Here is a 23,198-nt window from a genome sequence, read left to right on the forward strand (position 1 = left end):
ATTTTTTTTTTGCACATTTGCAAATGTGCAGTTTAGAAAATACCTGTAACTCAGGGTGATAGGAATGGGAAAAGCTGACTATAAAGTACATGGCTATTCCTAGCTGGATATTTCTCCATTGCCAAAGCAGGTGAGGAATTGGAGCTGCTGTGACCCATCAATTTTCCTGTTCATGGTGTCAGATATGAGTGTCACTCTATATTCAGAGATATCCTTAGCAAGTATGATAAAACAACGTGAAGTGCAAAAACAAGTCGAGCAAGAGGAAAGTCCTAAACCACTGAAGTGCAGGAGTGGAGCTGCTAACGAAAATAAAAATTAACAATCAACTTTCTGGAAAGAATCACGATAGAGTTGATTTAGTGATAGCACTGACTTAGAGACACCACTGGAAACTGGGAATTCAAGAGGAGATTTTCAAGAGACCACAGCCCATTAGAAGTAGAAATGTTATTAAAATGTAACGGGATTTTGGAAAATAATATGCCTAGGCTCCTCTTAAATCCCAGCCATCACGCACAAGTTAGATTCATTTCAAGGCAAGATTTGTAGCAAGTATAATCAGAGAAAGTCTATTAGAAGTGAATAGCTTTCAACCAAGGCAGTTGTCTACTGAGGTATGTAGGTACCACCAGATTTGCACTGGTTACTTTAACATTGTTCCAGTCTGTGCACCAATTTCAAAGGTGTATCCTTAAAATCTATGTGCCTGGGTGGCAAATAGAAAGAATAGAAAGAATATCTGGGTTTTTTTCTGCATTTGTGAGGTATCTAGCACATAAGGAACTGTACTAGCCCAAGATTAAAGACCTGAGAGTTGTCAAAGTGTGTAAAATATAGATGAAGATTTTAGAAGCCTATTTGTACATTCAATTTTGCCTAGAGTCCTGTTTCCAAAACTTTTACCAAGATTTTTTCTCAAAAATTCTGCAGGGCACAAAAGGCCAACAGACTTGAGGAGATGCTGCAGGTAGTAATTATCGAAAACTCCAGTAAAAATCACTAGTGAGACATGATTCCTTCCTGATCACACCAGCAGTCCAAGGGCTTCAGCCTTCTAAAAACTGTTATCTGCAGATGGAGGAAGAAAGAAGTGTGAGATCTGGGAAAAAAAAGAAAATGTGACCAATGACAGATATCTTATACACTCCACAAGTAGGCTGTATTTATGTCTCTGTTTTGCCCTGCTGACATATCTGACATATGAAAATACACCCGTACAGACAGTTCAAACAACAGAACAGCAGCAAGAGCCTCAAGAAGTCTGCAGCGATTAATTTCTTGCTTTCTTGGACTCAGCAATGTGAATTATCACATTGGATGACTACACTGAATTGGTGTAAACTCTGTGTGACCCTGCAATGCCTACCACAGCTAGGGGTGCCAGACACATTCCCACCACCCTAGGCACCCCTCCATGCTGGAGGCTGGTTTTGATCTGTGCAGCCACATCCATATCTTTACATAACTACTCCTTGACATACCTCTCGTATGATCTGTTTACACCCAGCACCAAATGGCAGGGTTATGCTTGGGGAATTCAGGTGGAAATATAAAAGTCATTCAGGTCATTCAGAAGGTCATTAAGCACTGACTAACAATGCAGTGCCATATGTCCTAGAGTATGTAAATACACTACTGAAGCTGCAGGAAGACTGTTAGCTAAGCTAAAGAAGGCGTCAGTAAAAATTCTCTCTTTTAATATCTTTAGATAGTTTCTTTAAAACACTTTTTATGAGGATTACAAATATAATCTGTTTTCGGCCTGTTTCATATAGCCATTTTTTATGAAAGAAAAAACTGTAGGTTTGCAAAACCTCAAACGCCTCTGCAGCCCAAGGGTAACATAGTTAGCAGACTGTATTGGATAATTCAATTTCATTAGCAGCTTTTTCATACACAGTGAACACTAGGAGAGTGCATAGTTCTGCATGCCCATCACTCCACTGTGTATTGTGTTTTGTGAATTGCCACCTCTCAGACCTGTCAAGGTCTCTCTGGATGGCATCCCCTCCCTCCAGCATGTCAATCAGACTACACAGCTTGGTGTCACTGGCAAACTTGCTGAGGGTGCCCTCAATGCCACTGCCCATGTCTCTGACAAAGCTGTTAAACAGCACCAGTCACAACACCAGCCCCTGAGGAATGCCATTCACGCTGTCCAACACTTGGACATTGAGTTGTTGACTGCAGCTATTTCAGTGTCCAGTTAATTCCCTATCCACCAACTGGTCTGTCTGCAAATTCATGTTTCTGCAGATTAGAGACAAGAATATTGTGCAGGATGTTGTCAAATACCTAGCAGTGCTCTTCCCTCATCCACCAATGTAGAAGGCCACCTACAATCCCATTGTAGAAGGCCACCAAATTTGTCAGGCACCCTGCTCTTGATCAAACCATATTGACTGTCACCAATCACGTAATTTTCCATGTGCCTCAGTATATATCATATAGGTAACTATTGTATAGCTATACTTCTTCCTTTCTGCTGCCTCTCTCCTTCTCTCACTGCTCTACATGTTATAATCAAGATAAAATAGAATGATTACAGGAACATAAATGCATTGGGACATGTAGCTGGAATTGTTTTTCCATGCTCTTTTATGAATAGCAGGTGAGCAGTCAACAGAAAGTGAATATAAGCCTTTGCTACAGTCCACTGCTCTCTCCATGACTTGTGTGAAACTTACACTCTCAGTGCAGTTATGTGACTGAGGCTTTTTACACCTTCTGTCCCTTTTTCAAATGATGGACTGGCAAGTAAAGGCAGTGACATATATTAGGGTGGCCACGAAATGGGTAGATTGTGTGATGTATTGCAGTGCTGTAGAGCAGCTAATGTTACACTACTCTTTGTACTGCACAGCAGCTTTGCAATGACTTTTCTAGATCACAGAAGAGTGCAAGATAGCTCTCCTCTTCCAGTTATATAATTAGATCCATTGCTCATCTGTCACACCAGCAACAGACACTCATCCATCTGTGACAATACTCTGCCTGCATCTCCACCAGGAACACTGACACGTCTGCATGTTGCCATGTGCCCTAGCAGCAGGAGCTCAGACCTCTGGCTTAGGGCTACATCACTTTGGCTTCTACCAACTCATCATCAGAGATGCTGTCCCTGATTCTGACAGCAACAAGGGGCAGAGACAACAAGAATAAAGCTGGATGGAAGCATCTTCTTCTCTGGATATTTTGTTCTTCTTCCTATATCTTTTGTGCCTTGCCATCTCTTTTAGTGTGATTTCCTTATACTAGATGCTCCCTGGGGGCATGAATCTGTCATTATTATTTAGCTTTCCTTGTGCCATCTAGAGCTGTAATAAATCCTGAAGAAGGTCACTGTAATCAGCACATTGCAGTAGGAGCATCACAGAGAAATGGAGTCTGCCCCAAGAGGGAGGAAACATCCTGAGCCTCAGAGACAAGAGCCCATGTTCTTGTCATGTGCCAAAAGCTTAATTTATTTCTAGTAGCAGTCCTGTCAACTCCTGAGTCCAATGCATTGCATTACCAGAAGTTATGGTTCACTTTACTCTTCCATAGCAATCCTCTACCACGACACAGGGCACTGCATCCTGTAGCAGGTATTTTTTATCTGAACTTATGGCTAGATCCAAAAAATGAAAGCAAGGTATTTTTCAGGTTTTGTAGATATTCCTGCCCAGGTGGGATGAAAAGCAGAACCGTAGCCAATGTTCAAAGGCAGATAATCTTAAGAAACAAAAATCAGATCCCCACACATCAGTTAAAATGCTTCATTTCTGTCACAGATTGCTTATTTATGGGTTTTACTTATGCTTTATAGCTATATCAGAAATCTTTGTGACATTAGTGAAGGCACAGCAAGTCTCCAGATTGTGGAGTTTCCCTTACCTGCACACAGAGCTGCAGAGCAGTGCCTCGCTTGGCTTGGTGTCAGCTGGAGCTGGCTGAGATGAGTGCCAGGGAGTACTTCCCATAAAATTCCATCATAAAAGGGCCTTAAGATTTTGTAGGTGCTTCCAGCCTTTCCAGCAGCAGATGCTGCAGTTGTCAGTGGCACCAATCACTGCTTGCAGAAGGGGAGCTGGGGACATGTGACACCTCTATCTTCACATCCTCCAGCACCACCACTTCCCGTAGGTGACCTGAACTATCCTCAGCGTTCACTTCAGAAACAGCAGCCTCTGCTGCTCTTGATATTATTTCAGTCATCTCTATTCACACAAAATGAGCATCAAGCATTTTTCAGCTGCACTCTCTGGCAGATCTCTGAAATCATTTGAACAAGGTGTTTCCAGCAAAAGCAAGGAGGGAGATCCCAGGTTATCAGGCATTTTTGCAGGCAGATGTAAGATGGATGTACTGCTGAATTCCTGTGGGTTGCATTCAGCCACATCAGCTGGAAAAGCTGAGCCACATCTGATTTAGATGAGGTTCTCCTCTCTGATATATGTCATAGAAATCACATCTTCAGCTGATGCCTTGCCACCAGAGACAAAACCAATAGTACCAAATGATATCAAATGTCTCCAGAAAGGGTGGTTCTCAAGGAAGAAACTGCATCTTTTTGCTCTAAGTGACATCGCCAAGGATCTAATTTTCTCACCGTAAGATCTTCAAATGCTGGACTTGTAACTGAAAAGGTTGTTAATGTTCTCAGCCCCCCACCCCATCTCTTGTCTCGGCAAGGTGAGCTCTGCCCTCTTGAGGGGAGAAGAACCAATGGAGAAGGAGTAAGAGACTGTCAGGGGTCTTGTTAAAACTTTCCACACTTAATCAGGCTTCAGCTGGATCTCCTCAGTGCTCTCCATCTCTCCTGCCTAGATCTCAGCTCTCTTCTCATGTTTTATGTTGCACAGGGTTTCAGGAGGCCATTTGCTCTTAACACCACATCCAAAAAAAGGCCAGGTTTGAAATGAGATGCACCTTCAAAGTCAGATCAGAGCACATACAGCCAATCTGTATCTTCAAGAGTGAAGACCACAATTTCTCTGAGAAGTGTGCTCCAGTGTTGGACCAGCCTGCTTGAGAATTTTTACCATTAATATGCAGTGTTTTTTGGCTCTTTTCATATCTACAGGTTCAGTGTGGGGATGAAAGATTGTCTTTACATAGGAGTCTCATTTGCTTCACCTCTCTTCTAATTCCTTTGTATTTATTTGGGACTACTTTTACTGATTAGTTAAATTGCCATCACTGGTGGCCATATCTAGTAAGAGTAGGGCAATGTTATCCACTGACGGGGAGGGAATAGTTTGCTAATAAAATCACAGAATAACTCAGGCTGGGAGGGACCTCACATGTCCAATCTCCTGCTCACAGGTCAGCTCTGAGTTCAGACCAGGCTGTTGAGTGGTTCATACAGCTCAGTCTTGAAAGTCTCAAAAGTCAGAGATTGTAAAACCTCTCTGTCCCCTGACCAGTTGTTCTCATGGACAAGGGGTGTGTTCTTATGCCCAGGCTGAAAGTATTATATCTCAACTTTTATGTCTGTTGCATCTTTCTTCCAGTCCCACTTCGAAGGCATCCTCAGTGACTTTCCTACAGGCACTTTGGGCTGCTGCTAGGTCACCTAAATCCATCTTTGCTCCAGTAAAACAAGTCCACTTCCCTTGTGGGAGTTTTCCAACATCTCCTCACAGGACACATGCTCCAGCCCCAGCAGCTACTCTGGGCTCACTCCAGTTTATTGGCATCCTCTTTATAGTGGGAGGAGACATGTGTTGTGTCCTGTGTATTCTGTCCTGAGTTTTCAGCCTCTTCCTGTGCACCTTTCTGCAACAATTGCTTTGTCTTTGAGTTTTTTCCCTCCAGTGTGCACTGGGCCTGAAGCTGTCTAAGACTCTAAACCTTGTCAAACATGTTGTGGGACTCCCTCATGAGCTGCCAGCTGGAGACAAGAGCACCTTAAGATGAAGAATAGCTGGAGTTTTCTGATAAAAAAGTTTGTCTGGCCATTCTTACTCTGACAGCAGCAGCCAGGACTCACTCACTCACTCACTCACTCACTCACTCACTCACTCACTCACTCACTCACTCACACAGTCACACACTCACTCACTCACTCACTCACTCACTCGCTTCCCATGAGTCTTCAAGGAACCCATAAGATTGGGAATGTCAGTTGGGGAATTCTTACCACTGTTGGCTGATTCTGTTTGCTGTGCTGTGGGGAGCACAGTGCTTTAGTTGTTCTGTGCATCTGATTCTAATGTTTGTGCACGCAGCTGTCATTAATAAAAGCTCTTTACCTTATTTTAAGGAGTGTCCATTTGCAACAAAATGGCAACCTTTGAGCTTTTGCTGTGATGCAGGAGAGGATTTAACAGATCATTGAAAGAGTTGGGGACATCCCCAGAAGGCTCTAGAGGTTTGCAACAAGCCACTGCTCAGTTCTAGGATTTCAACAAACTTCCCCAAAACCACACACTTGTGAGGTTTTGCAAAGTTTGTTCTTTTGTCTTTTGACAAAAGTAATTATTCTAAGCACCCCTGTTTTCCATGGCCCCAGTTTTCCCCCTGCTGCCTGCACACAGGGTAGGATTGCAGAGGCCTCATCACTTTCCCCACATCATTTTCCCTTTGAATGAGGCAACTTCATCCATCTGGTGTCCCGTGCTTCACAGCACTATGGGCTTTGTTGTTTGAAGAGAGGATCACAAGAAGTCAGGGAAGTTTAGGACCGTGGTGCCACTGAGACCAAGATTTGAGGGTTTGAGGGACATGACTGGTTTGTGGAGGGAAAGGCTGAAGTCATGATTCTACCATCCTTTTCACAAGCAGGCACAGGCAGGCATGTTGTCCCCTGATAACCATGACCACTCCTCTGCACTGCCCATCCCTATCACCACCCCAAAACAGTAGCAATGGGAAAAGTGGAATGCCATATCCTTTGCCTGTGTTTGGAGATACAAAAAATTGACTTGGAGTATACTTTTAAAATACTTTTGTCAGTATTTTCTATGAAAGTGATGTGAATAGGACTAATCTTTAATGAGAATTCTGAGCTGTCAGTACAGGAAAATACATAATCTCCAGTCAAATATGGAAAATAAAGTCAACATTTTATCTGCAGCCTCTGCAAATTTAGCTGAGGGAAGATAACATGCTATAATTTTGAATCATTGATTGAAAACTTGTTCACCACAAAGTATTATCACTGTGCTCAATTTTACCACATTCACATTCGTGCTGACACAGTTCCCATGAAATGTTAATCTTGTCTAATCACTAGCACGGAGCAGTTAGGAAGCCAGTGGGGTTTTTTGAGGGTATATATTCAGTACACCAATATAGCTGCATCCATGGAAAGCCCCAGTAAATGTATTTCTTGATTGGTGTAATTCAGCAGGCTCGTTAGAGGTCATCATTAACTACCACCCAGTGCACAGACAAAAAAAAAACTTTGAGGCTGCTGCTGGAGATAAAACATTTGGGAAAAGCAGGACTACAGTGGAGAAAAGTGATACAGTGTGTAACCAAATTATTACCAGAAAAATTGTTCTTTAGCTCATATAATTGCCTCCTTGACACAGTCCTGTAGATAGACAATGAAATGTATGTGCCAAAATCAATCAGACCTTAAGAAAACTTAATCAAAACTCAGTGCAAAGTATTTATGGTAAATAATTCCAGCCTAGGTAAAGCTACATTTCAAAACATTTTGATTGTTACTTATTTAGACTGAGTGGATACCGCACACAGCAGAAACTTTGTTGTCATAAATTAATCTAAGCACAGTCCAGGGATCAGTTTGGGGTAAACCTTTTGCTTGTTAGGATTTCTGGACTAAGAAGCAGTTTATCACTTTAATAAATCCCTTCCAGTCTAATGTGTGTATTGCCCTCAGAGCAGGGACTAGACCCCAGTTCTCTCCCTGTACAAGCAAGTGCCATGTCCTCAGCTAAATCATGAGATATTGGATTAGCAAATCCCTTATTCCTTTACAAAGCTCAGAATAACTTTATCTGAAGGACTAGAGGGTGGCCTCCCACTGGTGAGTCAGTAACACAGGGACTTGGGTGCTCTCCATGCAAAGGATGGGGAAAGCTGCAAAGTATTTCACATAAAAGCTTTTTTTATGCATCAGTGATTTCTTTTTCTTCTTCAGACACCAGTATGAAGATCTGAATGTATCCAGGTGTGTTTTCTGCATAAATAAAGAAGACCTTGCAAGGGAGTCAGGTTTCTAGATGGTAGTGTCCATACAAGATTTTAGGCTTTTTTGAAATCAAGAAGAGTTATCTCCATGTGAGCAAGAAAGTCATTGCAATGCTCTTACCTTTCCATTCCTGTGCTGGCTGTGAACTGACACAGCTACATTTATATTTACCTGGAAGACCTAACATGTATGCAGGTGGCATTTGTGTCTTGTGTGTCTGAGTACAGCCTGCAATATTTGCTTGGGCCAAAAGAGAATTGGTTTTTGGCACCCAGATAGGGGTTGGAAGTTCTGGCAAGTAATTCTAGAAAGCATTCAGGGAAGTCAGAATGCATAAACTGCTCAGCATTTTGTGATAGAAAGGATAAAAACATTATTGACAGTATAAAGAGGTAAGTGATGATTAGGGATGCAAAGATGGCTTTTACCTTTATGTACAAAATTGGCTAGAATAGGATTACATAATATAAGTATACCAGAATGTAACATTATGTAGGCTAATGTTACATTCTAGCATACTTATATTAAAGAACAATGAAATGCTGCTGAAAGTGCAAAAATAAAGTAATAAATTGTGGAGACTAGAGGAAATAAAATTCCATGAGAGATGTAAAGAGCACCATCACTTTAGCTCAGGAAAAAAAAAGTTTTAGGTGACCTCAAAAGGAATATTAACTGGGAATAGAAGTGTTCTTTAATTCACTTTATAATTATGGACAATGGCATAACAAGAAATAATGATTCAAAGCAAGGCTAGACAAATTTACAGGAGAAATTAGGTGCAAATATATTTTAGGGAGGTTATAAACTATTGAAGCAAAATACAGAAGAAAATGGTTTATTCTGCATCTCCCCATGTGTCCAAATGCCTTTCTGAAGTTTGCCTAACTCAAACAGAAATGATGGGAATCAGCACAGAGATAATTCAGTGAAATTAAATGGTTTGTGTTCTGTTTATTTCTAATACTGAGAATCTGGGTTTTATCTTTTTCTTAAATAAAGATAATGTAGTCTTGCTTTTTAAGTGAAAAGTTTATCAGTATTCTTGCAAAGCATTCACTAGGTCTGTAAACATAATCAATCAATTGGGTATTGATATGGCAGGTAGGGGCTTGATTAGAAATGCAAAATACCCAAACATCAGTGTGATTAATGAAGCAGCTGAGACATGAGCGATTCCACATTAGCAGGGCAGGTGTTTGGTCTAAGAGAGCAAGCGAGGTGTTGTTACAGAGAGTAAAATCAATGACATTGCTGAAGCTCCTCCCCGTGTGAACAGCTGCAGTAACATATTCCTCCTGGTAAAGGTCAGATGGATTCAGTGCCTGTCATAATTTCCCACAGATAAAACACCTACTTACAGAAAATAAATAAATAAGTTCTACATTTAATACGATATGAATTAATTAATACTCCAGCAAAGACCAATGCCTCTGTTGTACAGGCAGCTAAACAGTAATATTTATGTTTGGAAGAATAACTTCAAAAACGTGAGAAATCTTCATCTTTCACAGGGATCTCCCTCCTTCCACATTCGTCCAAAGTGCTTGGGATTTTTCAGCCTGTACAGGGACAGGTAGAATAGCCCCACAGCAGCTGTTGAGCACTAAATGTCTAACCAGGGAACAAACACACTTCTGCTTCCAGATGCCTGAGTTGGGGGACATCCTTTGCTTGCCCATATCAGAGCAAGCCCTGGACATGTGACCACCAGAGAACACATTTGAATTTCCCCAAAACCTATTCTCCATGAAACTCAAGTCACCCTAGAAGAAGCACTGTATGCCAGCAAATTCATTCAAACCCAAGATCTGTCATTTTACCCGGAGACCACAAGAAACAAAAACCAAAGGATGAGACTTCCACCTGTTATCCAGTCACTCCTGGGTGCCACAGCTCCACAGGAACAGGAAATGAAGATCCGTGTTAATCTTAGACAGACAACCTGTCCTTAATAAGAATTTTTGATCCACTGCTCCTTTGGGAGTGAAGTAAATTGTATCATCAAAGGCAGCTATAATCCTGCATGCAGGGGGTTATGCTACTTCCACTGAGAAGTAAATTCAGATGAACTTCCTGGGAATTTAAATAGACAAACCCTTATTCATATCTGTGGCAGCCAAACTAGAATATTTCAAATCATCTTAAATGCACTGGCTGGGTCATATACAGTAGCCCTTAATTGCTTTCAGACATTGCCTTGCTGCTATTTATGGCACGTTGATATCATATTGCACCATGAGGATGCCACTCTCCTATTGCCATATTTGCACCATAAAATATCAGGCAGGAGAATTAATATGCAGGAATTCCAAACAACAGGCTGCCATTGGCATGTAACATGTATTTGTTCTTTTGCCAGTGAAACCTTTGCACAGGGATTCGACTTCCCCATTGTTGATGAATGATTCTGTGAATTTGTTTTGGTCCCATCCCCTCCTTAGCATTGATAAAGTTGAAGAGAAGCAAAGGAAGGATATTAAAACCTTTTTCCTCAAGGGATTTGGTTAACCATATCCATCTGGTACGTTTTTATTTTCACGGAGAATAACAAGAAAAACAGATGAACTGCACTGGAAGGTATTAACAAATTCTTCACTCCCATTCCCACAAGAGAAAGCCCTTTTTGCACATCCATCTTATATTAATATTTCACCCCTCTTTTCCCACTTCTTTTCTGAATTTCTCCAGATAACAAACATAGCTGTTCCTCTCCTGTTCCCCATAGTTCTTAATGTTTGATGAGTAATTGTTGTTTCTCTCCTTCTAACAAACCTGAGAGCCCCCTTCTTGCCATGAGTCCTCTATTAACAATGATCCACCTGACCTATAATTTCAGTTCCTTCTGGGCATGCCATGGGGTAGTTATTATCCCTATATCTAACAGGAGCATCTCATTCTCTTTTCATTATTTTACAAAAGGTCAGGCTGCCTCCCAGCATCAAATCCTTCAGCAAAATCCCAGCGTCGAAGTGCTTCTCTGTGTAGTGAACCAGGGGCTCTGGAGCATGGGCATCTGACATACTTGTTTTCCTGAGCTTTGAAGGCAAAGTCAGCACCTCGGTTGTCTCAGTGGCCTGAAAGGTAATATTTTGCCTCAAAAAAGGTGATGTTTGTTTTGATTAAATCACCCTTTTTAGGGGTGAGAATTTACCATCATTGGAAATCTTGGTGAGTTTCCTCTACAAGTACAAATTTCTCGGGCCTGTGTCATGGAAAATCTAGAAGGCACTGAAGGAAGAAATGTCTTTGTTTGTTTTAGACCTGCATTCCCATGATACTCATTACAATTCTGTTGGGCTCCACCTTATCCTCAGCTATTCCAGCTCCTGAGTCCCTTCCCGGCAGCCCAGCTCTGCACCTACATTCTGGCAAGGGGGTTTGAGTGGCTAGAGCAGCCAAATGGACATCCAGGAATGTGTTTCATATTCCTCCCTCTCTCTGCTGTGTACTTACCTCTGACTGTGTATCTGCTGTTAGGCAGGGTAAGGCAGTGCCCCTCAGAATTTCCCAGTATTTGCAGAATGCTCCTGTGTCCCCAGGCACTTCAGGGACATAATGAAGAAGGAAACCTGAAGCCTCAGAGATATGATACTGGCAAAAAGCTTTTTTTTTCAATTCTTTATTTTTTGCTTTAGGTATTAACAGATGAAAGGGACTCTGATTGCAAGTAGGTACAAACTGTGGTTTGTGGATTTGTTTCCAATGGTGAAGTAGCAGTTGGATGCAAAAGCTTCTGCAAACACTGCCACAGTACTGTTGCATCAATAATTGCTCTTTTCATCTACACAAAACTGGAAAAACTTATTTTCTGCTAAAGTCACCATGTGGTATGCAAATATATTTATGTGCTTGCATTATCACAGGTTTAGTCCTTGGGCCTCCTTGTGGAAGGGCACTGAAGCCATGGACAGCTGATGTGCCAGTAAAGAACAAGGAAAATCTGATTAAGTGACTAAAATCAATGCATAGGAGCTCTGCAAAGGAGTTTTGTTGGCAGCCCCAAAGCAGTTTGCATCTCAGCCACTGTCTGCTCTGCTGCCTCACCACTCTCCACAGGCTCACTAGCCACAGCTGCAACGGTGGGAAGCAACCAGGACAAGTCAGCCTTCCAAAAGGAATTTCCCAGAATAATTTGCCTTTGTCTCCCAGTGGTCAGGGTGGCACTGGGTGCTTCATTGTAATTGCCAAGGTTCATGGGGAGCTGAGCTGCAGTGAAGGTTTTTGTACCAGACAGGCAACAACCAGAAGAGTGAGACAATTTAATCCAGCACTTGCTGGAGGAGGAAGCAAAATGTACAGATCTAGTGAGATATTAGTATGAATCATAGATTTCCTTCAGCCTCTGGAAGATGTAGATTTTTTGTTTTAAACTACATTTTAAAATTCCCTAAAATGGACTCAACAGACTTTGAAAGTCTGGAGTCACTATAACAGAGATCACTGAAGCTTTCCCAGGCTCTATCACTATTAGCAATATGAGGACTCTGGGGGAATTTTTCTGGAATCAGAAAACATCTGGAAATTAATGCAAGGTATTAATTGTCCAGAATAAGTGTATGTCAGAATGGGTATGAGCTTCATAAGAGGTAGCCATTTCTAGATTTTAGAAAGAAAACTGTTTTATCTATTTTATCAAATTATTAGTATCAAGCTTATTCTTCCTACATCTTCATTATGTAGATTACTCATAATTTGTGATGATGGCCTAGATCTCCAACTCAGTGGTTTTCCTTGACTTTATTAGGAGAACTGAATGAGGAAGGTTACTTGTGCAAGGAGCTGGGGGATGGAGCAGATGGGTGTGGATGAAGTGGCAGCAAATGGGTCTCAGCAGAAAGGGCCAGGAAATGAATCAGTAGCTTAGATGCTGGACTCAAGAAAATATGAGACTGAATGGAGCCATGTACAAAGGTAAGGATCTGTGCTGGAAAATGTTTGTTCCTGGAGTCAGCAAAGAGAAAAAGCATTTCTGCAAGTCAAGGTAGAAAAATGAAGAAGTTTCTTTCAACAAAACTCAAATGTTGAGAGGTGTGGTGATGGGGCAGACAGGCAGCAGAAATACTTCAATTCTAATTAGTTTGAAAGTCAATTGAAAAAGAGTTCTGCAGCAGAATTTAAAGACTGTTAATGTTTTTAGTTTCAATAGAAAAATTAGAGAGAACGTAGACAATAATTAATGGAAGTTGCAAGGAAGAGCCCTGGAAATCAAAGGTTAACAGCCTCCACTATGAAACAAAATTACTAAATCATAATTATCATTATTACAATGAGTATCAGGGGAATTAATAATCGTTAGTTAATTGTCAACAGTGCCAACCTAACTTCCACCTAGTGCATTTGCTTGTTTTCCACCTCTTACTTTGTCTCATTAATTTGAAGTTATGCTATCAACTTGAAATTCAAACCTTTAAAAAATATCAAAAAGCCAATGCTCTTCCCCTTCTGCCAATTATGACTTTGAAGTTTAATGCTATTTACAAATCGTTTTTTCTTCCTCACGTACAAAAATTGCAAAAGGAAAACTAATTACTGTGGAACAGTAACAATTATCAAAAACGATGATACCAAATATTAGTAAACAAACTGGAAAATCTGGTCTCTTCCAGGACTCAAAATCTAGAGACCCCAAATGAATGCAGTTCACGGAGCTGTTCTCTGTGACAAATGTCACGTGGAATTGCAGACAAGAATCAGAGCTTCAGCTATGTCTCTCTCATGTTTCTTAAGAGATCTTTCACTTTTCATAAAAAATTATCTGAGTTTCTTACAAATGGGGAATAGGCCCTGGATAAATTCAGGGATTGCTGAAGGATATATCTTGTGTTGAATTTAAAGCGAAAATCGAACCTTCCTAAGATTATATTATGATTCTAGGGAGTGATGTTATGGGTGATATTTGAACCACTGTTATTTCTCCTGTTAGGGATGGACCCATCACCTACAACTCATACATAATTTGACTGATGCTCTACAATATGTTGCCTGTTATTTGTGTCTGTCATCCTTTACACCTGGTCACAATTTTCATTATTTATGCTGTTATAATATCCTCTACATATTTTACTACCTTGTGAGGACCAAATAAACTTTTTTGAAACTTTATTCAATTTTCTAAGACCACTCTAGAGTGGAGAAATAGCTGTGGTTAAGTCCACACTCCAGGCTGTGCAAGGTTAAAGACCCCACAGATTCAATTTGTATACTGCATTAAATGTTTATAAGGCCCATTAAAAGTATTGTAAGACTTGAAGCTAGAGGTTGCATCCTTTTATTAAATGAGCTACTCAGGCTTCGAAAAACTGTATTGATCTGCCTAATAAAATATATTTATTTTACCCACATAGTAGTTTTTATTAGGAAGCTGTGGGAAGTTTCCAGTTTCGTTGGGACTGAAATGAACACTGATATGGCAATACCAGGATCTGTCTGTCCCCTTGCTAGTCAGAAAAAGCAGCCAGCTCCTCCTAACCCTCACAAAACATCCAGGACAGTGCCTTCAGGCAGCAAACAGAGGGTTTCTGGATGCATTCTTTAGACAGCAGAGTCACTGCATTTATAAACTCATGCTTATACTCTGCTCTCTGCAGGGAAGAACCCTGAAATTTGAACCTGTGGCTCAGTGAAAATCGTTTTTGTCATTGACTTATAATCCTGAGACTCTCTTGTAAGGCAGCCCAGGCTGCCTCATCAGCCCAGACTGGTCCCATGGTGCAAAGGGACTGGAACACCTGGAAGGAATTAGGCAAAGTATTAAGTGCAAGATCCGACCAAATGGCTTACATCTGAAAGCACAGGGATTTCCCCTGGCTGTACCAGCTGGTCACTCTAACCCCAGTCTGGAAGAGCTTAGAAGATGCTTAGCTCTGTGCTGAGCCCAGCCCAAGTTTAGCAGCCACTGTTCTTAGAGGAGCAGAGCTCCCATCGCAATCCCAGTTCCCAGCTGAAGTCTGTGGGGCTCTCACTCACTGGAGTCTTATAAATAACACCCTGAATCTCAAGGACTTTTGCATTTCTGAAGCCCTCATATTCAAGAATGATGTTCTTCACTTCCTCTGTGACTGGGAGGGTGGCTGGCTGTCCTCTAGGTCATGACAGACTGTCACTTCCACTTAGATGCCACAGGAGACAGACTGCTGGATAGCGAGTGCTGGGATGCAGAGCTGCCAAAAGGTCTGCTCCAGGGCCCCTTAGGATTGTAAAGCAGCTGCCACAACCCACTGTGGTTTTTGATGAATTAAACACTTACACAAGTTTGTTTTGTAAACTGAGATCTTCGAGAGTGTCAGAGTTTGGTTCAGCTGTAAAAGCCCCAAGGGCTGTTTATCGAAGTTGCTGTCAGAAGTGTTGTGTCAAACCCCACTCCCAGGTGACAGCAGGTGGCTTGGGAGCCTGCCACGCCCTGGACACGGCAAACACTGACCTGAGTAAATCTGTCTGCCTCTTCGTCTGTCTGATGAGCTACCATCCATTCGCAACATTTTATTCTGACTACTCATTCATTCATTTTATTCACTGGCTCTGCACTTGCAGACTTCCTTGGAATTCCTATGGAAAAAGAGCACTGTGTAGGAAAGTGTAAAGTCTTTCAGAGAAAACAGGACTCCTCTTAGTTTTGAGAACATTTTCCCTGTTTTCAAAATCTTCTTAAGCTTTATATACATTTTTGAGTCCCGGTCACCACTAAAAAATGAAGCACACTTTAAGAGTAGCATTTTTGTCTCCTCTTCCTACCCATCCAACAGTGGCAGTCCACAGGAGCTAGGATCTAGGGGACAGCTTGTTCCCACAGGCTTTCAAATGTTGTGAAGCTTGTGGTTTTGTAAACTGCACTAAGGATACTGAGAAGTTTTATGACCCTACATGTACAACTTTCTAGTTTTGTCCATTGGCATCCTAAAAAATGGCTTCCTTGGTCTAAGTGTGTATTGTGTTTTGTTCACCAGCTTCCCAAAATGACTGCCTTTGCTTCTACCTCCAGCTGAACACTATTTACTGCAATTTATAACTACTGGATTTAATCTCATCATGTATCAGCTTTCAAAAAACATGGATACTTGGGAGACCTGCCTTTAACTGAAAAAAATAACTTAGAAGTTTCTCCAGCTTTCCCAAGGACATCTTGCTCCTGGAGGACTCATCGTCCCTGTTCTTTGCATCATGTAACCTGGCTCTGTCTAAGAAGGATTATGAAAGACACCTGTAACCTTTTTGCACTGTCAAACCAGTCTCACAGCATGCTGGTTACAGGCGATGCAGGATGGGAAGGAACTTTGGGATTTATCAGGCTCCATCCCTTGACATCACATGCCAACACATTATACAATCATTTTCTTAAAATACTGAGTTGCATCTTAAAAGTAGCTTTGGTTTTTGCTTACATTGTTCCTGTTGAAACACTGTTGCGAGGACATAATTTTTATTAATGCAAAGAGTTCAGTTTTTTTCTGAAATCTATTCATGGCTGTACTCATTTATTCTTCTGCTCAAACTGCCCTGCAGCTTCTTTCTTGGTACACAAATACCCCCTGATGTTACCTATCAATCAGAACTGTTTCTCTTCTCAGTCTCTACTTTCCTGTTTTTTCCAGTCATCTCTTGTATGATCATTTCTACATTTCTTGCTTCTCCTAGGTGTATAACCTGGACATGTACCAGGCTAAATTTATCTTTCTGGAACATGAAAACCAATATGCATATAAGAAACAAAGTGCATATGGCTTTTACAATGCTGCAACTATTTCTCATTTGCAATTATACTGTATTGCCCCTCTGGACAATGTTCCAGCACTACAAAGTTGATCTTCTTCTACAGGAATAGCATGTTACACTGACATAGTTGTGAATGTGATGAGGAGTTGAAATTAGCCACATGCCTGGGTTTACCTTTATTTTCTTGCTGTCAGAGTTTACTGTGGAGATACAGTGCACTAGGTCCACACGCCCAAGTTTTCTAATTCCTCTTCAGAGGTGTTTAAAAGACATGTGGATGTGGCCCTTGGGGACATGGTTTAGTGGTGAACTGAATAGTGGTGGGGTAAAAGTTAAACTTAAGGGATCTTAAAGTTGATTTTAAATCTAAGGGACTCTATGATTCTATTCAAAAGCCAAAGGGGCTCAAGCATCTGGGGGTCTTACCTCAGGAAAAAGTACATTTACCTGGAGATGAGGTGTTGAAGATAGGCAGTATGATTTCTTCTGAGGAAGGAATTAGCTCAGGACAAAGCCTGGAGACTGGTGTAAATGATAGGCTTAACTTTGGAGGAGTTGGCCAGCTGTTTTCCTCCTGTGTGGATGAAAAACAGAGCAGTCTGAGCAGACAAGCTTGAACTTGCTTTCTTCTGTGATCTACTTTTATATTTTTAAGACAGTGGTTTGTAACTCCATTTTTTAGCATATAATTTTCTGGCCAACCTGAATCCATGAAAAAGTTTTATTTCTGATGTGGGCAGGGGGGCTGAACATTGCTACTGCAGGCAACTGTATGATATTTTGGTTTTATGGTTGCTGTATGCTCAGAGGATATGGAGAGAGAATAGTAATATTGTACATATAACTGAGATACCTCTCCAATCACTGCTGCCTACATCAAACCAGTGCTGCCTGTGCTCTCCTGTTTCTCTTTTGCTGGTGGCCTTACTATTTATAATTTGCCATGTTGATTAAGAGTCCATTAAAATCAATGGACCATTAAAGCCTTCCCAGTAAATCTGGCAGCAGTCAATAGATTAACTTCAAGGTCCAGCCAAACATATTAGAAACAGTTTCTTGCTGACCACAGCCACTCCAACTGAGACTCATGCCTGAAAATGAAATACTGTAATCTCTCTGGCTGCCAGCTCGCCTGCTGTTATATGTGCTCAGGCTTCTCCTGCTGTGAAGATAGCTATATTTACAGTGGTTGTTTATGCAGCAGCATATTATATTTAGCTATTAATCACATGGTGGCATACTCTTTGCCATTTGGTTAACTGGAAGAGAATATCTTGCATATAAAACTGAAACTTGAGTTCATCTTTTCTTTTCCAATTTGGATTGCCTGGTCTTGATACTATAAAATTAAGTTTTATACTTTTAAACCATTTTGTCATACCAACGTCTCGCTGATGCAAAGGGCAAATGCTAAAAAATGTCCTGCTGTTGACTACATGTGCCTCAAATACCCCAGCAATCACTTCCACTCCTACCTCTGCTCATGGAGTTACTTCTCCTGGCATGTGTAGAACGGGTCCCAGGGATTAGGTTATGCACTTTCAGAGGCATTTGTAAGATCTCAGCCACAGATTATATTTGTTACTGTGGCATTTTAGCGTTTTGTTAATGACACCTCACGCTTCTTATGAATTATGCTTCCTGTCTGTAGGTAGAATTTCTTACATCCTCACAAATGCAATTCAAGGTGTCTAAAAGTTAAGTATGCAGTTCAACTGAGCTGACCAGAGCTTCCATCAGGGAAAACAGAGATGCCTGTCTAAGTGACAAACCATTCTGAGGTTTCAAGCAAAGCCTCCGTCAGCAGCCAGCATTTTGAGGATGAAAGCAAGCAGAAGAAATTCTCTCCTGTCTCACAAATGAATATTATTTCAGAAAATAACAGCCTGCTGAACAAGACAAAATAGTAACAGTAGAGAGAGCTTGGTTCATTTTTATAGGGCAAACTAACTCTTCAGTAGATTTTTTTTGTTTGTTTTACATGAGCCTTTGTTTGGTTGCCTCAGCAGAGGAGAAAACTGATTGTATAGTCATAATATATTTTCAGTTTTAACCCAACACTATTTATTCACCTAAAAAGAGTAAAATTATCGTAAATAAATTTTTAAGCTTTTCACTGACAAATAATACATATATAAAAGTATGAGATTGAGTAGAGATAAATATGACTAAGTAGCAACATAGTGGAGCCATAGAATAGCTTATGGAGTGACTAGAAGCAGTATTTGATCTTTTCTGAAAAGTTATTTCTTAAATTAATCACACAGACTTTTGGGTATGAACTCTTGTTGCTGTTTGGCAAAGTTGTACGTATAGCCTTATTTTATTACTCATACCTTAACCTAAAAAATTTAAATATACTGTAAAATCAACTATCTGAATCCATGTTCAGTTAGATGGCAGAAAACGGATGAAATTAATAATACTTTTTTTTTTCCAAGCAGTTTGCAGACTGGAACTAATAAATACTAAAAATTATTGCAAGAAATAGACTGTAGTATCAGCCTCTACCTTAGAGTCTTTTTTTCAGGACCCTAATAATTTATTAGTCGCTTCAGATAAGTTAACTGCTACTGTAATTTTTATGGTGCCACAAGTACAGCACTTTTTCTCAGTTTAATCATCCTAATTTCAATCTTTGCTCCTCACCCACCCGTGGGTCTCAATTGAGCAACATGTATTTTGCATCTAACAGTAGCTGTTTAATAAAGTATTTACTTGCAGCTGCTGGCTGCTGTTCAAAGCCCGAATCCTGAGGTATAGGGAAGGCCTTCATCTCTCTTTGGCTTCCACAGGATGTACACAGATGTTCCCTTTTATGACTGATTGATGTGTAAAAGGGATGGCATTGCAGTGTTTATAACATTGTTTACAGTGTTTATAACATCCTGACCAGCCCTGTAATGCCAATGAAAGTTCTTTCATTTGGGTTGCTGAGGACTTGTGCATGGAGTCACATGTATTTCAATAGGCTCTCCAGGAATTCCAAGATAATTTGTTCCAGAATAAATTGCATGATTTTACTGGGTTTTTATTTTCTTTCTAGCTGTGTATGAGGAGCTGCACTTGACATTTGCATTTTTTTTTCTGTGTGAAGTTGTAAATTAGTCTCAGATGCCTTGCAGTTTGGGCATGGAGACTCATGAACTTCTGTAAACCTTTTGATGTTCTCTGTCTGTGATTAAAGGACTATAATAAATCTACCCACAAAGAAGATGTTAAAAAGCTGAAGCTGACAGCTTCTAAAGAACAGCCTTATCATCTGTCTAAAAATATGGACTTGCATCAAACAGAGAAATAGATTTTTGCTATAATTTCCCAGATTAACAAATTTTATATGGGGAACTTTACACGGTGTACCAAGCACTCTCATCTTCTCTCACAACACCTGATGGAGTTGGAAGATTAAATGCTTTTTCACATAAACTGGAATTCATTGTGATACCATAAAATTGTGTTCAAAACTGAACAAAATCTCCAGCACTGTTAAATGGGTATGAGACATCTCTGGGTATGATGGCGAATAAAGATAATTTGGGAAATTTTTTTTAACACTAGGTGTAGATTTAGAGGCCTGAATAAGGTCTTCCTTCTCATTTGTTCAGAAACTTCTTCAAAACAACACCTTCAGAAGAGGCCAGAGGACAACCAGGAAAGTGCAGGCCATTCTGATTCTTTTTGGTCCCTGGAAATGTCATGCAATGAGTCCTCTCAGAACACATTTCTGGGTGCAGGAAGGAGAAGAAAGTGACTGCTAGCAGTCAGCATGGATTTAACAAGGGTCAGTCATGCCTGGCCAGCCTGATTTCCACCCATGACTGTGTTGCAGGTCAACTGCAGAGCAGCAGGTATTATTTTCACTGAGTTTAGCAAGGCATTCAAGGGTTTTTTTCCATCATATTCTTGTATTCAAGATGGGATATTACAGTAGGAATGGGAGAAGGTCAGGTGGTTTGTAGTCTGGATAGACTTTTGGGTTTAGAGAGTGATTGAGGAATAACTCATCTTTACCTGGAGTTTGGCAACAAGGAAAATACCAAAGCAATCCTACTCAGCACTCATTAGACCACACCTGATTACTGCACCCAGTTTAGTGTTCCCCCCTATGGAAGAAGGACATTGATAAATAAATGAGCTCAGGTGAGGACCCCAGGGTGTTGGAGAGTCTGGGCTTGTTAAGCCTGGAGCAGCAATACTTTGGGGGCACCTAGCAGCAGCCCCCAATGCCTATGGAGAGCTCCTTGAGGGAATGGAGGTGGGATTTTTACAGCCCTGCAGGGAGGGAGGGTAAGAAACAAGGAGAAGCTGAAACAGCAGAGTTTCAGCTTGGCTGTAAGGAGAAAAATATTTCCTATGAGGACAGTCAGATGTGCAGATTATGCAGTCTTTGGAGGTTCTCCAGACCCAGCTGGAGGATCACAGATCACAGTGTTGACCTGCTGTAAGCAGAAGGCCAAACCAGTGGCTCTTGAGGTCACTCCCAGTCTGAGCTATCCCGTGGTCCTGTGACTTCTGCAGAATGAGACCTACAGTCGTGAGCTATGCCATGACATATCTAGTGAGGGATTTCTGTGAGCTGTGCCACAGCATGCATGGCTAAGGGATTTCCATGGGCATGAAGATATGCTGAGGGTTTGATGGGTTATTGGGCAGAGGCTGGGTGACCTCTATCACTGCAATCAGCTATGTGGGAGAGAGTTATGCTAAGGTGTCAGGGTCCTATTCCATTCCTGCACAAATCTCTGTAATCTCTCTCTTTCTTACTGTCTATATTCTTCATTTACATATAAATTGGCTGCCCTGCATGCAGACCCCATTTATGATGGTAGTAACAGCATATTTGACTATATTCCCACATCCTCTTATAAATGTATAAATTGGCATTTGAAATCCTCCATGGTAGAGGATGAGAATATGATCACCTTGCAAACAAGTCAGCAGGCTTGTTTATCTCTTCTCCCCAAAGCAGGAGCACCTCTTTGGTAAGATTTGCACCTTTGATTGTATCAGAGTATACCTGGAACAGATGTACATAGTGCTATATGTTTTATATTTTGCAGGTCTAGTGAATTTATCACTGGCAATCTAAAAGAATCTATAATCTGTTGTTCCAATAAACCACACTATTTGTGAATGTGTGTTTGTGAAAGTTCCTGTTGCAATCAACCAGACTCACTGTATTCATTCTTGATGTAAAATGCCACATACATGCTCCATTTTCAAGGACTTTTTTGTTGTTATGTGGACTCCAACCCTCACTAAAGTCAAAGTACCCTCAGCATATTCAGGGGCTTAGAATGATAAAGGCAGATTAGAACTACATATTTTTTTTTTACCCCACATATAGTGAGGGTGTGCTGCCTATGCTGGCCTCTGCTCCCTCTAACTTAACTTACTACATCTTCTTTCAATTAAGCAGACTGGTGACCATCTATGCTCCTTTTCCTTCAACCTCCTCTCTTTTCTATACATATGCCTTTCTTCAGAACAGCCTCCCAGATATTATTTGATATCCCAGTTTTGCTGCTCTGTGTGTTCATGTTGACATTGGTATGGTTTTGCCAGAGTGATGCTGGAACAGGGCTGATTTTGGCAGCATGCCAGCAATGAAGAGCAAGTGTCTCTGTCAATCCTGAGAGGATCAATTGGGTTGAGGATCAACGTGCACAAAAATTTTTGAACTGATTTGAAAACCTCTTAAGCATAAAGGTACTTGCTTATATAAGTATTTGCCAATTATGGTCCTAGGTCAGGAAGAAAAGGTGAGAAGCTTCAGGACATAACTGAGGAAACTGAAGACATACAGATTGGGAAAATGTCCTCTCTCTTTGGTAGCTTTGTTCTGATTCATCACTTTGTGTTTTGTACTTCATGTAAAAAAATTATGGCCATTTTGCACATTTATTTTATTAAGAATTCTTTTTTCTTATGACTTTTGGCTTGTTTGCTACAATTTTTTTTTCTTCTGTCATAGAATTTCTCATCAGCTTTCTTTTCTGTTCATATCTAGCTCTTTCCATCTTTCTGAAGAGGATTTGTCCCCTATTCTTTTTATCAGACATTTTATCATTTCCTTTGCTCATAGTTGGAATCTCTCAAATTTTATCAATATCTTCATGTAGTCAAGTGCTTAGGAGTATATACAGCTTTCCAACTGCAATCTTTCCTAGAGACGTTTAAAGAAGAATAGTTACTTCTCTGGCCTTACAAATAATGCCCCATAGTATAATAAGCTGAAAGACTTTGTCTTCTGCAGCAGAAATCACAGTACGTACTCTTACTTAGCATGTTTAATTTTTTATCTACTATCAACTCCAAAATTAATAAATTATTAGTA

General features: G+C 40.7%; 1 protein-coding gene and 1 long non-coding RNA gene across 13 annotated transcripts in view; one reads left to right on the plus strand and one right to left on the minus strand.

Annotated features, from left to right (window-relative positions):
* Positions 1–17,646, minus strand: part of LOC148224763 (uncharacterized) — a 45,839-nt gene extending 28,193 nt beyond the window's left edge. The window contains exon 1 of the long non-coding RNA XR_015801370.1: positions 17,309–17,646. This is a non-coding gene — a long non-coding RNA (uncharacterized LOC148224763). The remainder of the gene's footprint in view (positions 1–17,308) is intronic.
* The window catches only part of C2H11orf87 (chromosome 2 C11orf87 homolog), a 166,855-nt gene that overhangs the window by 119,863 nt on the left and 23,794 nt on the right, over positions 1–23,198 (plus strand). For 9 of the 12 annotated variants that reach the window (XR_015801364.1, XR_015801358.1, XR_015801354.1 and 6 more), the window contains one exon: positions 11,072–11,233. The exons of 1 other annotated variant lie outside the window; for it this stretch is intronic. The gene's annotated coding sequence lies outside the window, so the exon portion shown is untranslated. Of the gene's footprint in view, positions 1–893; positions 10,730–11,071; positions 11,234–16,095; positions 22,353–23,198 lie in introns of those variants that run through there. 2 more of the 12 variants (XR_015801353.1, XR_015801362.1) reach the window with 2 other exon arrangements.

This window comes from Sturnus vulgaris, chromosome 2 (assembly GCF_052056855.1).
Source record: "Sturnus vulgaris isolate bStuVul1 chromosome 2, bStuVul1.hap1, whole genome shotgun sequence".
Lineage (NCBI taxonomy): Eukaryota > Metazoa > Chordata > Aves > Passeriformes > Sturnidae > Sturnus > Sturnus vulgaris.